Genomic DNA, 19,354 nt, shown 5'->3' on the forward strand with positions numbered 1-19,354 from the left:
AGGTCCTGAGGTAGGAACCACAGGGTGCTTTAGAGGAACAGGAAGGAGGCTAGTGTGGCAGGAGATGTGTACCGAGAAGCAGGGGCTAGTTCCTGAGGGGCCTCAGAGGTCACCCTGTAGAGTTTGGGCTTGATACTGAGTTTGATGGGAGCACCAGGAGGGTGTTAAACGGCAAAGTGACGTGATTTAATTTATGTTTCCAAAAGATCACCCTGGCAGCTGTGCATTCTGTGTGCACTCCCTTGGTACAACAAAGTGAGTCTTTATTCATTAGAGTATAAAATGAAATGTAGTGTTTAAGAGTAACAGATGGAGAGAAAATGCTTTGGTGACCTTAATTTAGTGGTTTCTAATGTACCAATTAAATATGGGTATGGACAAAACCACATTTCTAGTATGATTTCAGTTTCGTTTAAAAACTTGGTACAGAAGAATAATAGAAAGAAGTGGACTAAAAATGTCAACATTGTTGTCCCAAGGAGTTGGCATTTTGAATGATATTTGTTTTGTTTTTTTTTTAAATGAGCTCAAATGTATTTTATAATCAGAAACAAATTGTTTTAAAATGTAGATGCCGATGACCACTAATGTCTTGAATGAATGGGGTGTTGTGAGACTATATCAACTAAACGCTTTTTCCCTACCATTTTATTTCTGGAAATTTTAATGTCAAAAACCCATGGTCCTTGTTGGGGCAGAAATTAGGATGCTTATTTTGCACCAGCTCTCCAATGGGTGGCTCTTTTTTTTATGCTTAAAAAATATTTTTCGTTATGAAAGCCAACATTCTTCTTTTTAAAAGAAATTAAAGCCGTACAGAAATGTTACATAAAAAAAGGAAAGCACCTTTCTACACTCTCATTCCCCAGACCATTCACATTTCCGTACATAGATTGTTAGATTTTCTTCCTTTGCATTTCAAATACCTACATCTATATTTTGTCGAAGGGTTTTGGAATATTGCTGTAACAGGTCACCCTATCTCCAAATGACTCTCCCAGATTCCTTCCTCTAGAGCTTGAAACCTCAATGCCCTTTTTCCCCTTGAAACAAAATCATTAGGAAACTTGAACACATAACTTAGCTAGGAGAAAGGGTATCTTGCCTTTTTTAGTATTCATAGTGTTCACTGAAAGCATGCTTTATACTTATAAAGAATAGACCAATTAAATATTCATTGAAAGTTCATCTCCGAGCATTTAAACAATATTGCTCTAGTGTTAGAGCCCCAAAGTTGGGTTCATGATTACAAATCACTTCTACTTTTTCATTAACACAAGTTAGCTCATATGAAAACTTAGAAGTGCAAGTAAGGGAGCTTGGTTCATTATTTTGGTGACGTATTTATTACCACGGAATATTATCCTTTGAAAACGGGAAAAGCAAAGCATTCCATTAAGTGTCACTTAGAGCTATTGATGTGTTTGGGAAACGCTGTCCTGCGTGGTCTCACCATGCAGACTGGCTTTGGGGATTGCAGTGTCAGGAATGAGCTGCCACCAACTCCGTGCTAGTGTGTTGGATGGGAGACTCATGCGATTCAGCAGAATTACTACCTTTCCCATCAGTATTCTAATTAAACACATCCTTTCTTGGGGGACGAGAAGAGTGAAGACGTGCTTAGAAGAGAATGCTTGTAAAGTAATAGAACCATGGAGTTTATGAGAGAGCAGCGACCTTGGTTATCTCAGTTTACAGATGGGGAAAAAGAAGGACCGGAGAGAGCAAATGACATGCGCTCCGTTACACTGTCACTTCCCCACCCCAGCGCCTCTTCCCGACACTCCGCACCGGCTCTGTGTTGTTAGAAAAATGAATTTATTTTGGTAAACCCGAGAATTAGGAAAGCATGCTGAACCTGATGAAAAATGGGAGGTTTTTGTGCTGTTCATTCATTCTGTAAAGTGTAATCTGTTTGTGTACTGATAACAGGCCTAATTACTGTGTAAACATTTTTATAGCCTGGTAAGAAAACCTAAAACATCTGTACTGCACGTTGATGGAGCATTTCAGCCTCCAGCATCCGACTGCTTGTTCTTAAAACCAGTTGCTCTGTTATTTCCTCTGGTCTATGGTGGATGATTCATTTTATGCACAGACACATAAACACATATTCCGGATCCGGTGGGAAGTGACAAGTAATAATCGCAAACTTGCATCGTACTTACTACGTGTCATCCACTCTCTGATTATTAGTATTTCCTCCATTTTACAGATGAAGAAATGAAGAAGCAGCTCAGGGGCCCAGGTTAGCCCGTGTTGGGTGGGACCCATCACACCATAGTGTCCCTTCCAGAAGCATGTTAACTCACTAGGTAAAATCTCCACCTTCCCTTGCCTCCCAAAGACAAGCAGGCTTTCTGCAATAAAGATCAGGTGGGACTTGGTGAAATCACTTCAGTTAAATCACTTTTCTTTTGGACAAACTCATGAATGTAGAGCTGCCAAGAGTTCCCCACGGGGATGACATTTTCAAGTCTGTTTGGTGGGTTGCCCCAATCCCTTCCCTTCCTGAGTCACTTGGCAGTAACTGGTGCAGGACAGATCATCTGCCCTCAGCAGAGGATGGTGGTTCTCTCTGCACTCCAAGACTCAGCCCTCAAGTTTGCTGCACCAATACTAACCGACCTGTGAGCCCTGGTAGATTCAAGAACTGCTAGCTCCCAGCTTGGCTCCGATGCTGTCTTTACATAAACACCAAAGTCTCAACTTCTCACACCTAAGGAGAGAAGTGCTTTCAAAAACCCAGAAGCACAGAATCCGTGGGGCCCTCAAAGGGCAGTAGGTAACAGGGAGGAATCACATAACTGAAGGAAGCATAGATGCTGGTGGTTACTGTCAGGGGGTCCTCACTCAGAGATCTTAGCCTTAAGTCGTTAGGAATGATGCAGTCTGATGCCGAATCTCGCACGCCAGAAGGGACTGAAGCCGAGGAGGATCTGCGCTGGACCCTTCTGGCTGCCTGAGCTCCAGCTGCTGGCCCGAGGGTTCCATGTGCTTGGAGAGAGATCCCTGCGTGGAAGGTGCTACTGTAGAAGCAGGTTCTGTCCTGTGATCTGAAGCACTGCATTTGCCATAAGAGACAGAGAAAGAAACAGAGAGAGAGAGAGAGAGAGAGAGAGAGAGAGAGAGAGAGAGAGAGAGAGAGAGAGAGAGCGCGCACCAGTGCTGCCAGGTAGCTTTCCCCGGAGCGGCCACGTCCTGCAGGACCTTGGAGGACGTGGGATGGTGACCCATCATCAACTAGCACTCCAGCTAGTGGGTGACCCTGCTGTGGCCTTGGGAAAGGTGATACAGATCTTTCTAGAGGGAGGTTAGTTGGCTCTGGATTTGAGTTTTAGAACCTGAACCTGAGAATTTATTTAGTTCAGTGCTTCTCAGACTTGGCTGCACATTAGAATCCCCTGGGCAGCCTTAAAAAAAGTCCCAATGCCCCATCACATCCCAGACCAGTGAAATCTGAATCATTGTTGGGGGGAGGATGGGACAAAGCCCTCCACCCCCCACCCCCCGCCCCCACAGGTGATTCTACTGCGCAGCCAGCTTTGAGAACCAAGGCGTTAAGACAGCTTTTCTCAAAGGAAAATGCCTGCGAATTGCCAGGGGATCTTGTTCAAATGCAGATTCTGATGCCCTGTAGCAGGCTGAGCGCACCTGCGTTGTTAACCGGCTCCACGTGCTGCTGGAGGGCAGGGCCTAGTTAAGAAGAATCCCGTTCTTGACTTGCTTAGCTTCACACGGATGGCTTCTGGAATCATCGCCTTTTCATGAGAGTACGGCCTCTTTGGTTCATTCAAGGCAGGGTTGGAGAACAGGGGGCCCGGATCCTGCCTCCCCTCACTTTGTGTTCTTATAAAGAAGAATAGAGCAATTAAATGTTCATCTCTGAACATTTAAACCTTATTGCTCTAGTATTAGAGCCCAAAAGTTTGGTATCGTGATTACAAATCACTTGCATTATTTGTCTTTCTGGATCCAGCACATTGTCCTGTCCCTGGTCAGCATTTGTAGAGTCAGAATCAAAGGCTCAGAGAGCTGGAAGGGACGTTAGGAATTATCTAGTCTAAACCACTCAGTTTTGGAGAGGGGGATGCCGAGACTCAGATTTGTGCAGAGTCACAGATCATCAGGCCGGGGCTGCTGTGGATGCGACACCAGGAGGAGGGACGCGGGAGGGTGAATCCTGGGGAGAAGACACCCCCGAGCTGCTCCTGGGGCAAGGTAATCACAAGACACAGACATGCAGAAAGACCACGGATATAGTTACGTTCAAACACCTGTGAATCCAGAAACGTCACTGCCAGTGATACCTGTGATTCGCCATCCCCTCCTTCCAAATTTAGGTAAGGACACAGAAGTGTGACCAAGTTGTTTGCTTCTGCGGTTGGAGTTGACACCTTGACAGATACTCAGTAGCCTGGTCCCAGGCGGGATGCAGACGCAGGCTGCCCTACTTCATGCAGAATAATTACATTTACCATTTCCACCCCAAATATTTTCCTCCTGTTGTCCAAACAAAGAAGGAACATTCTCGACATATAGGTTTCTGGATGTCATGGTGGATTGTGTTAAACCTGCTGTAAGAATAGTTCATAATTGATGTTCTTGGCATTTATCACCTAGCCGTGACATGTTCAGCAGGTGATGACTAATAAATTATATTTTGTTGGATCCTTTTTTTCCGCTTTTTCAACTCCAGGCACCTGTTTCAGCATGTCAGTGTTGATGGGGACGTTTTCCTGCCCCTCTCTTTACGCTTCTTAAACTAACTGGAGATAAAGACAGTGGGCGTGAAACCCAGGGGCTGAAATGGACATTGCTTTCTTAGGGTGTTTTATTTTGCCCTAGAAGTTCAGATTTTTTTTTTTTTCTTTCTTTTTCTTTTTTTTTGGCTGCGCCATGCTTCTTGCAGGATCTCAGTTCCCCGGCCGGGGACTGAAGCCAGGCCACAGCGGTGAAAGCCTAGAATCCTAACCACTAGGCCACCAGGGAACTCCCAAAGGTCAGATCTTTAAACAGAGTGGGAGAAGACTTCTTAGGGGCACATGAAAGTTAGTATAAAGACTGAGGCAGTATAATTATAGCTAATGCTTATATAAGTCCTCCTTTCTGAGTACTTTACATGTGTTAACTCATTAAATCCTTTCAACAAGGATTTAATGAAATAGACACTGCTGTTGTCTCCATTTGTGTGGATGAGGACACCAAACCAGAGAGAGGTTAAGTACTTTACTGAAGGTCACACAGCTAATGAGTTGTGAAGCTTGACTCTAAAAGCTATGCCCTTAAGCTGTACTGCCAGCTTAACCAGGCTGCGCTGTCTCTGTAATTCTGATTGCCCAGGACATGCCAGGGGCTGCAGAGAACTTCCACAGGACATTGTCACCCGGACCCCGACTCTGCCATTCCCCTCCTGGAGCACCCTTTGACCTTCGAGTGGAGGCCTGCTCCTTCACACCGCTGGAGTGGGTCCCGATGGCATTGGCCTGGTCCTATTTCCCCCGTCTTCGCTTTTCTAGCTCTCTGTAGATGTGTCCGTTGATGGGCCTACCTCTGGGCAAACCCTAGTTCATAAACTAGGGAGAGACTCCAATTGGTAGGGTTGGAGTGTCATTTAGGGCAACTGTGTGTACGGTAGCATCAGATACCTGTGTCCCATTTGACTTTCAGACTTTACACCTTGCCATGTTGGCCATGCATGGACTCAGTTCTGGCCTTCATCCTCCCATTGAACTCAAGGGTGAGGACTGGGCCTTGAGTCTGTGACTCACTCTTGCTGGATTGTTCATATTGGTTGATCATATTCCCCTAACATGAGCCTCTAGTGGGGGTTCTGCCCCTGGCAAACAGATGGAACTCCTGGGTTCTCCCTCACTTCAGGCCTGGACCTCCTGGGTCTAGTCCTTGCCTGAGTTGTGCCATGATTGCTCTGCGCTTGGCCATGGGCTTGGGGCCACCTGATGCTTCATTGTCCCCAGCCCATGCCCACTGCCTTGGTCATCAGCTTGGCCTGGTCTTGGCTCTCCCTCTCTTCCTGTTTGTCTGGTGTTGCTGCCTGATTTTCACCTCTGTTCCTTAGGGGCTGGCAAACTTTTTCTGTAAAGGGGCATAGAGTATATATCTTGGGCTTTGCAGGTCCTATGGTCCCTGTTGCAATGACTCAGTTCTGCTGTTGTAGCTGGAAAGTAGTAACCGTGGACAAGATGTAAATGAATGCGTGTAGTTGTGTTGCGATAAAACTTTATTTACAAAAGCAGAGGGTGGACTGGCTTTCAGCCCATGGTCGTAGTTTGCTGACCCCCGCTTCAGGATGCCTATTGGCTGCCTCTTTCTGACTTTCAGCCTACGGTGATTCTGTCTCTTTAGAGATCATTGGCATGCCTAGCCTAGAACCCTGGACCACGAATTCTACTCTGAATTCCCCGTACCTGTGGACCTTCCTATAGCACCTATTGCTATATTCACTTTGCAACCCTTGACCTTGAATAAAACCAACCATTCATTTTTTTAAGTTCTCAGTCGGCTAAATTGATTCCATTAAAAATGTAGGTCGTTCAACAACAGCTGGGTCTTAAATTCTTTTTACTAATCCTTGTATTGAATTCTGGATGGTTTCTTGACCAGAAATACAATGGCCATATTCCTGAGTCTCTTCTCCTTTTAATATCCTCCTCCCCTCCCCCACATGCATTCTAATCAGTTTCCATTTCTCCTTGGCTCAAAGCTCAAATTTTCCTTCCTTTAACTCATCAGTGTAAGTCTCTCTAAAACTTCGCTTCATCTCGCTGCATCCCCAGGCTGCCGTCCTATTTCACTCCCTCTCTTGAGGGCAAAGCTTCTAAAAAGAAGTCTCTGCCCCTGCCACTCTCACTTTTTGACCTTATTCTTGTCTTGTCCTTTAACCCTTGGCTGCTGTCCGACCCTACTGTCGGGCCCCTACTATAGTAAGTCTTATATACTTAATATATTGTAAACTTGCTTTTTGAAAGGTCACTGATATCCTCATTTTTAAAATCCAATGATGTGGACTCACTTCTCATACTTGGCAACATTTGACACCGTTGACCACCCTTTCCTCAGGTAACTCCCCCCTGAATGAACTCGCCTGGCTTTATTCTCACCTCTAAGCTTTTTTTTTTTTTAAATATTTATTTATTTATTTATTTGGTTGCACTGGGTCTTAGTTGCAGCTTGCAGGCTCCTTACTTGTGGCTCGCCGGCTCCTTAGTTGCGGCATGCATGTGGGATCTAGTTCCCTGACCAGGGATCAAACCCAGGCCCCCCTGCATTGGGAGCGTGGAACCTTATCCACTGCACCACCAGGGAAGTCCCTCACCTCTTAGCTTTTTATATTAGCCTGCTAGGGCTGCTGTAACAAAGCACCACAGACCGGGTGGATTAAGCAACAGAAATTTATTTTCTCACAGTTCTGGGGGCTGGAGTCTAGGATCAAGGTGTCCAGCAGGGCTGGTTTCAGAGGCCGAGGGAAGGATCTGTTCCAGGCCTGTTTCCTTGGCTTGCTGATAGCTGCCTTCTCTCTGTCTTCATGTGGTCTTCCCTTGTCCGTGTCTGTGTCCAATTTCTTCTTTCTTATAAGGCCACCAGTCATATTGGACTAGGACCCACTCTGATGATCTCATTTTAACTTAATTACCTCTTTAAATCCTATCTCCAAATACGGTCACATTCTAAGGTGCATTCTGAGGTTAGGACTTGAACATATGAATTTTTGGGGAGACACTATTCAGTCCATAACACTTTTCCATCTCCACGTTTCCCTTTACCACCCCTCAAATGCTGCTTTTCCCAAAGTTCATTTCTTGGCCCCTTTCTTTTCGTGCTCTCTCAAGTTTCTGTCTTGGAACAATCTTCTTTCCCTTCACGCTTTAACTAGCTCTTGTAACATCACATCTTATCAGACGTGAGATGTAAATTATCCCACAGGCACTCCAAACTCAACGTGGCCCAAACAGAATGGACCATTTCCTGCGCAATACACGCGGGTTCTCCTGCCTGGCCCGAGACCCCCAGCCCCGCAGACACTCAGAATAAAACGCTTGTTGTCATCTCTGGCCCTCTCTCCCCACCCCCCGGTGACTGATGGGTGTGTCACTTCTGTTGTTTGGCACCGACATTCCGATCCCACTGGCACAGCTGTTATTCTGGCCTGGACCTGAGCCTGCCTCCAAGTCCATCCGCTGGAAATGCAAGTGGGTAACGCCACTGTGGAGACTTCCAGACCCTTCCAGTTGCATCTCACTGAGGTTGAAACTCCAACGCCTTAGTGACTTTCATTTGGCCTCCTTGACCGTTGACCACTGCTGCCTTCAAGTTCCCCCAGACCACAGACTCCCGTGCCTTTGCTCCTGCTGCTTCTGCAGCCTAGAAGCCCCTCGACATTTAAAGGCAGTTAAATCTGACTTTCCCGGTGGAGTGTTCCTTGATCCCCGCGATGGATTTAATTTCTCCTTCTTCTGTGTCTGTGTAATTTTTATTACACAAATGTGTTTGTTACCTCGACATTTACTGTAATGCTTCTTGGCTTGGGCTAGGTATCGTATTTAGAATTTCAGAGTACAGGAAAAGTAAAAATAAAGGGATTTTAGAAGGGGTCTGCCTTCTTCCAATGAGGAAATAGGCCCTCTACAAATTAACCTGCAGTTACGTCTTTGAGGGGAGGGGCTTGGTGGCGTGTGTGCATATGTAGATGTGTGTGTGTGCGCACATGTGTGTGTTTTTCTCCACTGTTCTTGGCACGGTGCTTTGCCCATAAGACATGTTTGGAGATGTTTCTTAATTTTAGTTAGAGGGCAGTGCTGTGGGGATCTAGCTGTGCGTTTGGCCCTCTGTGGTCTTAAGACTTGGACATCGACATAGGAAGAACAGACCTGTGTTGGTTGGCAAGTAACCTTTGTCTCCATCACTTGCTCTGTGATGATTTGCTGTAGTGTACACTTCTCGCACTGGGGAGGGGGCTGTAGAGGAGGAGAGGAAATAAATTAAATGAACCCCTTCTTCCCAGTCCTTGAATTCCTTGGAGAAGAGGTAGGAGAGGAAACCAAGGAAAATTAAAGTGTTTCTTAAAGGGACCTTTGAAGTAAATCTGAACAGACAAATAAGGGAGTCATTATTTGCGATGAAATCAAGTAATTCACTGTAGGGTCCTCTTAAAAAAGGAAGCCCTGTCCTGAATTTGAGTGAGGTTTCCAGATCATTAGGTGATTGACAGAGGCAGGGAAAACCATCCCTGTGAACAGCGAGAGGAAGCACAGTTAGAAATAACGGCAAGCAGGTCAGGTATTATAATGCAAATCACTGGGAAAAAGGGTTTGATCTATTGCACAGAGTCAAATATTTTTCTGAAAGGGTGTGGTGGTTTAACAGTCTTTTTTCCGCCTTTCCAATGCACGCACGAATCTCTGCGTTTCACTCTTCTCAAGAAAGTCTTTGGGTTCCCGCGTTCACCAGGACTGGTGGCCAGTGGTGCCTCTTGGAGGGTCAGTAAGTCCTTTCCCCTGGAGGGGCTGGAAGAAATGCACACGCCCCTCGCTCCTTCCTTTCCTCTGGCTCAGAGCTCCTGGCTGTATCTGGGGGACATTTCCTAGACCAGGACTGTCTGGGGGCCATGCGGGCTCACCTTGTGGTCGGTCACTGCTCTGTCTCCAGCGTTTGTTGTCCGGCTATCCTGTCCTGCCAGATGCCAGCTGTCATTGGTGCCCTGGTGGAGCCACAGGCAGAGCGAGCAGAGTCGTGGGAACAGTTGTAGCACCAAATTGCCCAGTTTAGATCCATTCAGGCTTCGTTTAGAAACATTTGGGAACAAAATCCCCTGTGGCATGATGGGCGCTCAGACTCACCAACCCCACGGGGTTCTCTGAAGGAGAAAACTCCTGCCATTCTGGTCTTGGCCTTCTTGTATTAAAATGTTGCTTTAAGTACAAAAGTAGAAGATGTGTGGTCAAGCTTTGGAGAATAATAAGCAAAGAGAAGACAATAAAAGTTACTCTTAATCCTGTGAATCCAGAGATAACTCGGGGATCACAGCTTGAGGATAAAATCTCCCAGAATCTGTGTTTGTGCATGTGGGTGTTTTATGTGTGTTTACAAAGCATTCCTCTATTTATTTGAAGGGGTTGTGATATGAATACTCTTGCGCAAGCTGCTTATTAACTGACTACATTGTGGATGTCTCTCCAGGTTGTTGTATGCGTCCCCACCTCATCATTTTCAATGAATGTATTCTATTCCACAAACAGGTGTGCTGTGTGCTATTTTTGACCTGTGTTATTTCTCTAAGGATAAATTCTTAGAAGTGGAATGATCAGGTCAAGGATTTGGGGACCTCTCCTAAAGATTTTCCCATTCCCACTTCTCATAATGTGGGATGACTCATTCCAGGTGGCTTATTTCCATACGTCTTCACCATCCGCTATGGGCATTAACTCTTTTTTGAAATTCATTAGCCAGATGGTTTTGCATTATTGTTTTATGCTGGATATCTGGGATCGTAAACAAACATGCACATTTTTTTTCATGTACTTATTGGCCGTTTGATTTTTCCTTTTGTGAGTTATCTATTGATATATATATATATATATATATTTTTTTTTTTTTTTTTAACATCTTTATTGGAGTATAATTGCTTTACAATGGTGTGTTAGTTCCTGCTTTACAACAAAGTGAATCAGCTATACATATAGGTATATCCCCATATCTCCTCCCTCTTGTGTCTCCCTCCCACCCTCCCTGTCCCACCCCTCTAGGTGGTCACAAAGCACCGAGCTGATCTCCCTGTGCTATGCGGCTGCTTCCCACTAGCTATCTATTTTACATTTGATAGTATATATAAGTCCATGCCACTCTCTCACTTTGTCCCAGCTTACCCTTCCCCCTCCCCTTGTCCTCAAGTCCATTCTCTATGTCTGTGTCTTTATTCCTGTCCTGCCCCTAGGTTCTTCAGAACCTTTTTTTTTTTTTTTTTAGATTCCATATGTATGTGTTAACATACTGTATTTATTTTTCTCTTTCTGACTTACTTCACTCTGTATGACAGATTCCAGGTCCATCCACTTCACTACAAATAACTCAGTTTCGTTTCTTTTTATGGCTGAGTAATATTTCATTGTATACATGTGCCACATCTTCTTTATCCATTCATCTGTTGATGGACACTTAGGTTGCTTCCATGTCCTGGCTATTGTAAATAGAGCTGCAATGAACATTGTGGTACATGACTCTTTTTGAATTATGGTTTCCTCAGGGTATATGCCCAGTAGTGGGATTGCTGGGTCATATGGTAGCTCTATTTTTAGTTTTTTGAGGAACCTCCATGCTGTTCTCCATAGTGTCTGTATCAATTTACGTTCCCAACAACAGTGCAAGAGGGTTCCCTTTTCTCCACACCCTCTCCTGCATTTATTGTTTGTAGATTTTTTTGAGGATGGCCATTCTGACCGGTGTGAGGTGATACCTCATTGTAGTTTTGATTTGCATTTCTCTAATGATTAGTGATGTTGAGCATCCTTTCATGTGTTTGTTGGCAATCTGTATATCTTCTCTGGAGAAGTGTCTGTTTAGGTTTTCTGCCCATTTTTGGATTGGGTTGTTTGTTTTTTTGATATTGAGCTGCATGAGCTGCTTGTAAATTTTGGAGATTAATCCTTTGTCAGTTGCTTCGTTTGCAAATATTTTCTCCCATTCTGAGGGCTGTCTTTTCGTCTTGTTTATGGTTTCCTTTGCTGTGCAAAAGCGTTTAAGTTTCATTAGGTCCCATTTGTTTATTTTTGTTTTTATTTCCATTTCTCTAGGAGGTGGGTCAAAAAGGATCTTGCCGTGCTTTACGTTATAGAGTGTTCTGCCTATGTTTTCCTCTAAGAGTTTGATAGTGTCTGGCCTTACATTTAGGTCTTTAATCCATTTTGAGTTTATTTTTGTGTATGGTGTTTGGGAGTGTTCTAATTTCATTCTTTTACATGTAGCTGTCCAGTTTTCTCAGCACCACTTATTGAAGAAGCTGTCTCTTCTCCATTGTATATTCTTGCCTCCTTTATCAAAAATAAGGTGACCATATGTGCATGGGTTTATCTCTGGGCTTTCTAGCCTGTTCCATTGATCTACTGACATTTTATGTCTGTTTCTATTGAGGGGTTCTTTTGTAAAAATGATTTGTAAGAACTCTAATAGGAAGAATAGTACCCTGTGTTTATTCTACATTGCAAAAATTTCCAGGTTTGCTGTTTATCTTTTTATTTCTTTTATATTATCTTTAACTTACTTTTTTTTTTAACGTTTTAAGCAAATTTTTATCCTCCCCTTTTAAATATTTAAGTTCTGGAATCATGCTTAGAAAATGCTTCCTCACCCCCAAGAGTACATAAATATTTACCTCTAAATTTAACATTTTCCTTCTATATTAAAAAAAGATATTAATGTCGTGTATTGCACAGAGCTTACAAGTTGAGTAGTATTCAATGGCGTCTTACACCAAGTGGCATGGCATCTGTGACTGTATTTCTGTTTTGTAAATAAGTTCATATGTACCATTTTTTAAACAAACTTATGGTTACTGGGGGGAAGGGGGGGAGGGATAAACTGGGAGGTTGGGATTGACATATACACACTTCTGTATATAAAATAGATAACTAATAAGGACCTACTGTATGTATAGCACAGGGAACTCTACTCAATACTCTGTGATGACCTATATGGGAAAAGAATCTACAAAAGAGTGGATATATGTATATGTATAACTGATTCACTTTGCTGGACAGCAGAAACTAACACAACATTGTAAATCAACTATACTCCATTAAAAATTTTTTAAAAAGTGGCATGCCAATCCCTTGCCGTCCTGGGGAGGTGCTCTGTGAAGCAGGGGTCCAAGGAGCTTGGGTGCAGGAATTCTGCCATCAGGTCGGGGCCCCCTAGTCCTGTGCACACACTGACCCCTACATCCTCGTGGGCAGTGGGCACCGCATCCCAGCCCTGCGCTGGGCCTGGGGTGCCCTCTCATTCATTTTTGCCAAGGCTGGCCTGCTGGCTCTCAGGACACAGGGCACAGGAACCCTGGGGACAGGGCTTTTCTGTCTGCCCATGACCTGGGCCCCCGAGGCACCGGCAATGGCCAGTGTGCACCTCGCAGGGTTCTGGCGCCGACTGGCTGGCCTCTTCCTAGTGTAGACCCTTGACAGGCACAGAATCCCTGTTACCCTTCACTCTGCGAAGGTGGTAACTCCTTCTGCCGTCTGCCTTTCACATCTCCTCTGAGACCTCTCCAGCCACTTCACATCTCCTCTGAGACCTCTCCAGCCACTTCCCTTTGTCCTTGTGCCTTACAAAGGAATAGCTCCCCTGCCTCCCGTCCTTCATTTTTAATTGAGCAGCATTTGGGGAATGAAAGGTGATAAATGAGTAAGATTGATTTGACCATGTTTACCAGAAATCTAATATATATTTTTATCATTAAATTTTTAAATCCATCTGATATTTAATTTTGGCTATGATATGATATAGGGATCTAACTTTATTTTTTTTCCAAATTGTTGTCAATATTTCCAATACTGAATTGAAGAATTTGTTGAATTCTAAATTGAATAATTTAGAAAAGCTGGTTTTGTCATGTTCCAAATTATCATACTCATTTGGGCTCATGTCTAATCTGTTGGTTCTCCTCCACTGTAGCATCTATTCATTTTCCTGGTTTAATTATAGTAACTTTAAAAATCTTTGACGGGGCAAATTTCCCCTTATTGTTTCTTATATTTTAAAATTACCAATTTTTTTTAATGGGAAAATAATTATGATTTTTTATAGTCACTATTTATCCAGATGTCCCAGAGCTTTCAACTTGTCAAAACCAATTTTTTTAAAAAAGCTGCAGTTGTCATTTTTTTCCTTTGACTCACTTGTCCTTCCTGAATTTTCTAAACCTGAGGCATCTTTTCCGAAATTATATTTCAAAAAAGTTATGTTGTGGAAAAAAAACCCCCAAAAACCCTGGAATGGAATTTCTTGGTGTGTGTAGCTTACCTGTAACCCAGTCTTCTGTCCCCTCAAGTTCAAAGTGGCACAGTGCTGTCAGTCATGGGGAGCACAGTTTGTGCGTATAACCTGGGTTCAAAAGCAAAAACCACCACAACATAGAGGAGTGACTCACTGGAACCAGACTTCTCCTTGTCGTCTGGGCAGGTGGCCCTTGGCAGTGCTGGGAGGGGTCAGCTGAATGTTCCAGGCGTGAGTGGATCTTACATGGCTGGAAATGGCTGCCTTGTGGCAGGTGCCTTCTGTCATCTTTGGTTTGCTCCTTCCCTGTTTTCTCACCACTTTCCTGTGCATCTGTCCTGTTCCCTTGAATCATCCCTATTTTTCTTTAAAGTCTGGGCCCGGCTATGGAATCTGAACCTTTACAGATCACCTTACTCCTCTTTACAAAAATACATGTATATATCTCCATCCCATGTGTTTTGATCCTTTCATAATAGACCATCTTCATTTTCCTTGTTAGCCACTTCTAAAACGTCACACTGTTCCTGGTGTGTTTCAATGCCGATGTCATCAGATGCATCAAATTTCCCCACTGCCATCCCAGCTGCTGACTGAGGTCTGGAACTCCCCGAGGTCTTGTCTAAGGTGGCACCGGGGGATATCAGCATCATAGCCGCTGAGGTCACATCCTTTTTGCTCTTCCCTCCCTTCGCCGCCTGGACCTTCCTTGCCCACTGATGTTAGTGAGCACTGCGAGATTGAGACCATTGCTGTGGGTAATAGGATCCTGAGTGCCAGGAGCCGGATGCATTGCTTACCATGTGCCAGGCTCTACCCTAAGTATCTTCTGGAGAATCCCAGGCAGTACTTATCACTGCTCAATGAGGTAGATACCTTATGACTCCCATTGCATGGATGGGGAAACTATGCCTCAGAAGGGTTGCGTTGCCTAGGGTTTTACTGCTAGAATGTGGCAGAGCCAGGACCGGGTCAGGGGTCTGATTGGCCTGAACGTCAGTCGGCGATGCTGTTTCTATGTGAGTGTTTGGAGGCCTAAGGGTTGGGAAAGGCCTCCTCCCTGAGCAAGTCCTTGAGTTGGAATTAGGAAGGGCCACCAATAGCAGAGGCTGATGACCTGAAGGGGTGGTACGTGGGGCACGAAGGGAGACTCTGGCAGGGCACTCAGGTGAGAGAGGGCTGGCAGGTGTCCCTTTGGAGGTGTTGGCACCTTAACCGGAATCTGTTTCTTTCCTCAGCCTCCGGGCTGAAACCCCCTGCCCCCCGGGCAGCCTTAAAGAAGGAGGCACAGGCAAAGCACATCCTCATGTAAACTTGGACCATCATCCTGGCCCTGGTGAGTAAGGTCATTTCAGGAGAGAGTGAGGAGAAGATGACTAAATTAGGTTGGCTTTTGTACCTCTTTGGCTTGGAGTACAGTGTGGGAAGCGGTCCAGCGTTGCTTTTCCTGGCTGGCTGGAGGACAGAAGACAGCAAACAGTAGGGGACCTTGCCCTCGTGTTTGTTTTGCCTCTTGGTGCCCTTCGCTGCCTGCCACTCGTGATCCATCAGCTTCCCTCGTGTGCCCTCGGCCAAGGGCTCTTAAAGGTGGCTTCCTTTCCTCCGCGATGGCCGCCACCCCCGAGTTCCTTGAGTCCCCATTTGTTGACCGATGTGAATGCTTCCTTCCGCCATGTTTTCTGTGCTGCCTTTTCCACCCGATAGGTTTGTGTGTCCAGTCCACAGGACCTCGGCTGGGACCCTTTGTCAGAGGAGAGGGTTCCATTCCTGAATTTCTTGGGCCTTTTGAGTCTCACGCTGGCCTCCAGTGTATTTCTTTGTAGACAGACTTGTGTGTATGTTTCAAAGAACAGAGGCCCTCCCTCATATTACGGCGTCAGAAAGAGGAATACACATTTCTAGGATAAATGAATGCCTTCATTGGTGCTCTCGGTCCATCCCAGGATGAGCTCTGCACATTCTCTCGTTGGAACCGGCCTCTAGGTCCCTGTCCTAGGAGGCAGCTGGGGAGGTTTTCCTTAAGTGTGGCCTCTGGAGCCAAGCCACTCGGGTTTGAGCTCCTGCTCTACCACTGACTCGCTCTGCACTTTTTGGAGCCGTTTTAAAATTTGCGCGTGCTTCATTTTCCTCATCTGTAAAATGGGGATAATATTAATCCCGCCTCACAAAGTATAACCGAGATGTTACTTAACATTGCTTAATTAGAATTGCCTACCACACAGTAAGCCCTCTAAAAAGAGTCACTATTTTCATGCCTGACCTATTCTGAGAAATTTTCCTTTGGTATTTTCAGGCCAGATGGGCATGGTACCCAGAGAAACTTCTAGCATCGTTACGGCTCCATGAGAGTTCTTGGTCCTGAGTTTTACTTTTCTGCCCCTACTGGCCCCAGGGACGTGTTTTGTTCCGGGTTTACTATGGAAGCGTCGTAACTCCAGGGGATGCATCATCTTATTTCCTCTCTGTCACGGTGGTTCTCTGAATGACAAGCTTCTTCATATCATTCATTCATTTGTTCATGTATTCATGCATGCATGTATCCAACAGACATTTTGAGTACTCCTTGTATGCCTGACACTGGGTTCGATGCTTGGACAACATTGTGTCTGAAGAGCTCAGAGTCTGGTTGTACTTTGTGGATTTTTGCTGTTGTTGATGATATTTGGTTTTTATGTCTCTTGAGCATAGAATAGCTTCTCATTTCTTTCAGCAGATTCCTCTCCACCACAGAGTCTTTGTGAAGGTTGGATCGTGACCAAGAGGGCTCACGGGATGTCCTCCCGATGAACTCAGCATCTTGGGTTGTGTTCATTTTTGGTCTCTGCATTTGGCGTCTCCCGTCAGCTGGGACCCTCCTCTTGCCAGCAGAAGTTCCTGAGGTGACTGGCACCCTGCCTTCGCTGTCCTCTGCCCGGCTGCTGGGGTGACCTTGTGTCCTGTTTGTAACATTCTTGGGGCCACCCACTATCTTGGGCACTGCTGCCTTCAGGGCCCCAGTGCCTAGCCTGCAGGTGAGAGGCCTGTGCCCAGGGTCAGCCTCCTGCCACCACCTGGACCACAGGCTCAGCCAGGATGCTTGCTTCTGAGCCTCACTCTTTTCCAAGTGCCCAGCTCTCAAGCAGTTGTGTGGCTCAGATAGTCCTTGATCTTGAGGACCTGGGTGGTGCCTCTGCTGTAACACCATCCTGGATCACAGGATTCTAGATGACCTAAGTCCACGCTGCTTGAACAGCTGAATGGATGAACGTGACCTCCCTTGTGGCTAGATCTGCTTCAAACCCCCCACCCCCCCATCCTCAGGCATATCCCCAGTTTTAAGGCAGAATGAAATCTCAGAAAAATTAAGTCCTTGTCCTCAGCGCTATAGCCTTATTTCCAAATATTCTTATGCTGTCAACTCCGAAACAATAAGTAAATTTCAGGCCACTTTCCATTCGAATGATGAATTGAATGAATCTAATTTTCATGCTTTTCATGTAAATTGGCCCAAATGAGGCTATATCTCCAGGGGTCCTGTACCTTTCTCTGTCAATCTCTTATAGCCTCTTCTCGGTAAAACAGGGCTAATTCAAGTTTAAAAAAATAACAGGAAGTGGCAGACTTTTAGACTTCTGCTTGGTCTTGTCCATCTTCAACTATATTTGCTCCCAACTTGGTTAGTCTCTATGGACGGAATTATGTCCCTTCCAAAATGTATATGTTGAAGCCCTAACCCCCAATGGGGTGGTGATTGAAGGTGGGGCCTTTGGAAGATAATTAGGTTTAGATGAGGTCACGAGGTCCCCTCGTGATGGGATTAGTGCCCTTATAAGAAGAGACCCCACAGTTTGCTTGCTCTCCCTCTCTTCCCACCACGTGGGGACACAGTGAGAAAGCAGCTGTCTAAAAACCAGGAGGAGAGCTCTCACCGGAAACCAATGCTGGCACCTTGACCTTGGACTACTAACTTCGGTAACTGTGAGAAAACAAATTTCTGTTGTTTAAACCACCCAGTCTACGAAATTTTGTTATGGCAGCTAGTAAAGAATTGGAAGAGCCATTCTGAAGAACTCTCTACAGTCAATATTGGGGACCGTGTACAGCTATTCTCCGCAGATCCAGCAATCTCTTGCTTCCCACTGTCTTGGGTGGAGGGCTCCCAACTCAGCCAACAGGAACCCCCACCTTTGCAGAAAGGTGTCTAGGGCTCTCAGTTTGATACTGATGCCCGAGCAGCCAGAAGTGTCTAGAAGAGGTAGCAGGACATCTTTATATGAGGATCACAGAAGAAGAGACATAAAATATATTAAAATTAAATCCTTTCATATTCAACTTATTAATTAAAAAAAGATTATAATAGCCTTCGGGGGAGCCTTAAAAAGCAGCTGAATTTTTTGTGTAATTACTTTCAGAAAGAACAACTCAAAATCATCTGCCAGAAGCATCTCTGTTGGCAGGCGAGCTTCAGCATCTCTGTGACACTGGTGGACAGTTCCTTCCACCAGGTGCATTCATCTAATCACCAGCCAGCTCTGGATCCTTGGAAATTCACGGACAGACGGTGCCATTCAAAATCAAGATTGGTTTAGGAGATGCACATCCGTTCTGGTCGACACAGCCTGTTCTTGACGCTCGCCCTTTCCGTTCTCTGGTCAAGGCTCTCTCTTCCAAGGTCTGTGCTGGAGCCACATCGCGTGCTCGCACTCTATGGCTGTGGGTCATTTGAGTCGTGGCCTTGAAGCAGCCTTGGTTCTGCCTTCAGGCTCCCTGGGGCCCTACCCCCACGTGGAGGAAATTCCAGGCAGACTCTTTAGTTTGTAAAATGCTGTTAGTTTCTTTCTAGCTATAAAAATGAAATAGACCCATGGTACAGAGTGAGGAAAGTTCAAACAAATAAGAATACAATGACAGTAAATCCATCACTCAGCAGTGACTAGTATTTACATTTTGGTTGATTTCCTTCCAGTAACTTTTTCTGTGACTAGGTATATCAATATATAGCATATATATATATGAGACTAGGTGTAATGATTATATTTATATAGCTGTGATTCTGCTCTCCACATAATTTTATGGCTTGACCTTATAAAGGTAATAGAAGAATAGGATAATAAAAAAGCAATAGAAGTGGGTACAAATGAAATGTAAGAGTCCCCACCAGCCAAACTTTACGTGTCAGAGGAAACTATTTTTAATCGTTTGTCATCGTGAGTGCCTGTGGTGGGTGAAATCACTCTAAATGAAGTGCTTCTGTGTTTTTGATTCTCCACCTTAAATGGAATCTCTCCAACTTCTCTTATGAACGATAGATTCCTGCTGCCTTACAGCACTCCTCCCTTTCACCTTCCAGTGACTTTTATTTTTAAATCTTTAA

At 44.9% G+C, this 19,354-nt stretch overlaps 1 protein-coding gene across 11 annotated transcripts in view; it reads left to right on the plus strand.

Annotated features, from left to right (window-relative positions):
- CALN1 (calneuron 1) overlaps positions 1 to 19,354 on the plus strand; it is a 471,992-nt gene that overhangs the window by 94,696 nt on the left and 357,942 nt on the right. The window contains exons 1-2 of one of the 11 annotated variants that reach the window (XM_036825186.1): positions 16,820 to 16,880; positions 18,393 to 18,485. The exons of the other annotated variants lie outside the window; for them this stretch is intronic. The gene's annotated coding sequence lies outside the window, so the exon portion shown is untranslated. Of the gene's footprint in view, positions 1 to 16,819; positions 16,881 to 18,392; positions 18,486 to 19,354 lie in introns of those variants that run through there. 11 annotated transcript variants of the gene reach the window in all.

Source organism: Balaenoptera musculus, chromosome 15 (genome assembly GCF_009873245.2).
Source record: "Balaenoptera musculus isolate JJ_BM4_2016_0621 chromosome 15, mBalMus1.pri.v3, whole genome shotgun sequence".
In the NCBI taxonomy this organism is placed as follows: Eukaryota; Metazoa; Chordata; class Mammalia; order Artiodactyla; family Balaenopteridae; genus Balaenoptera; species Balaenoptera musculus.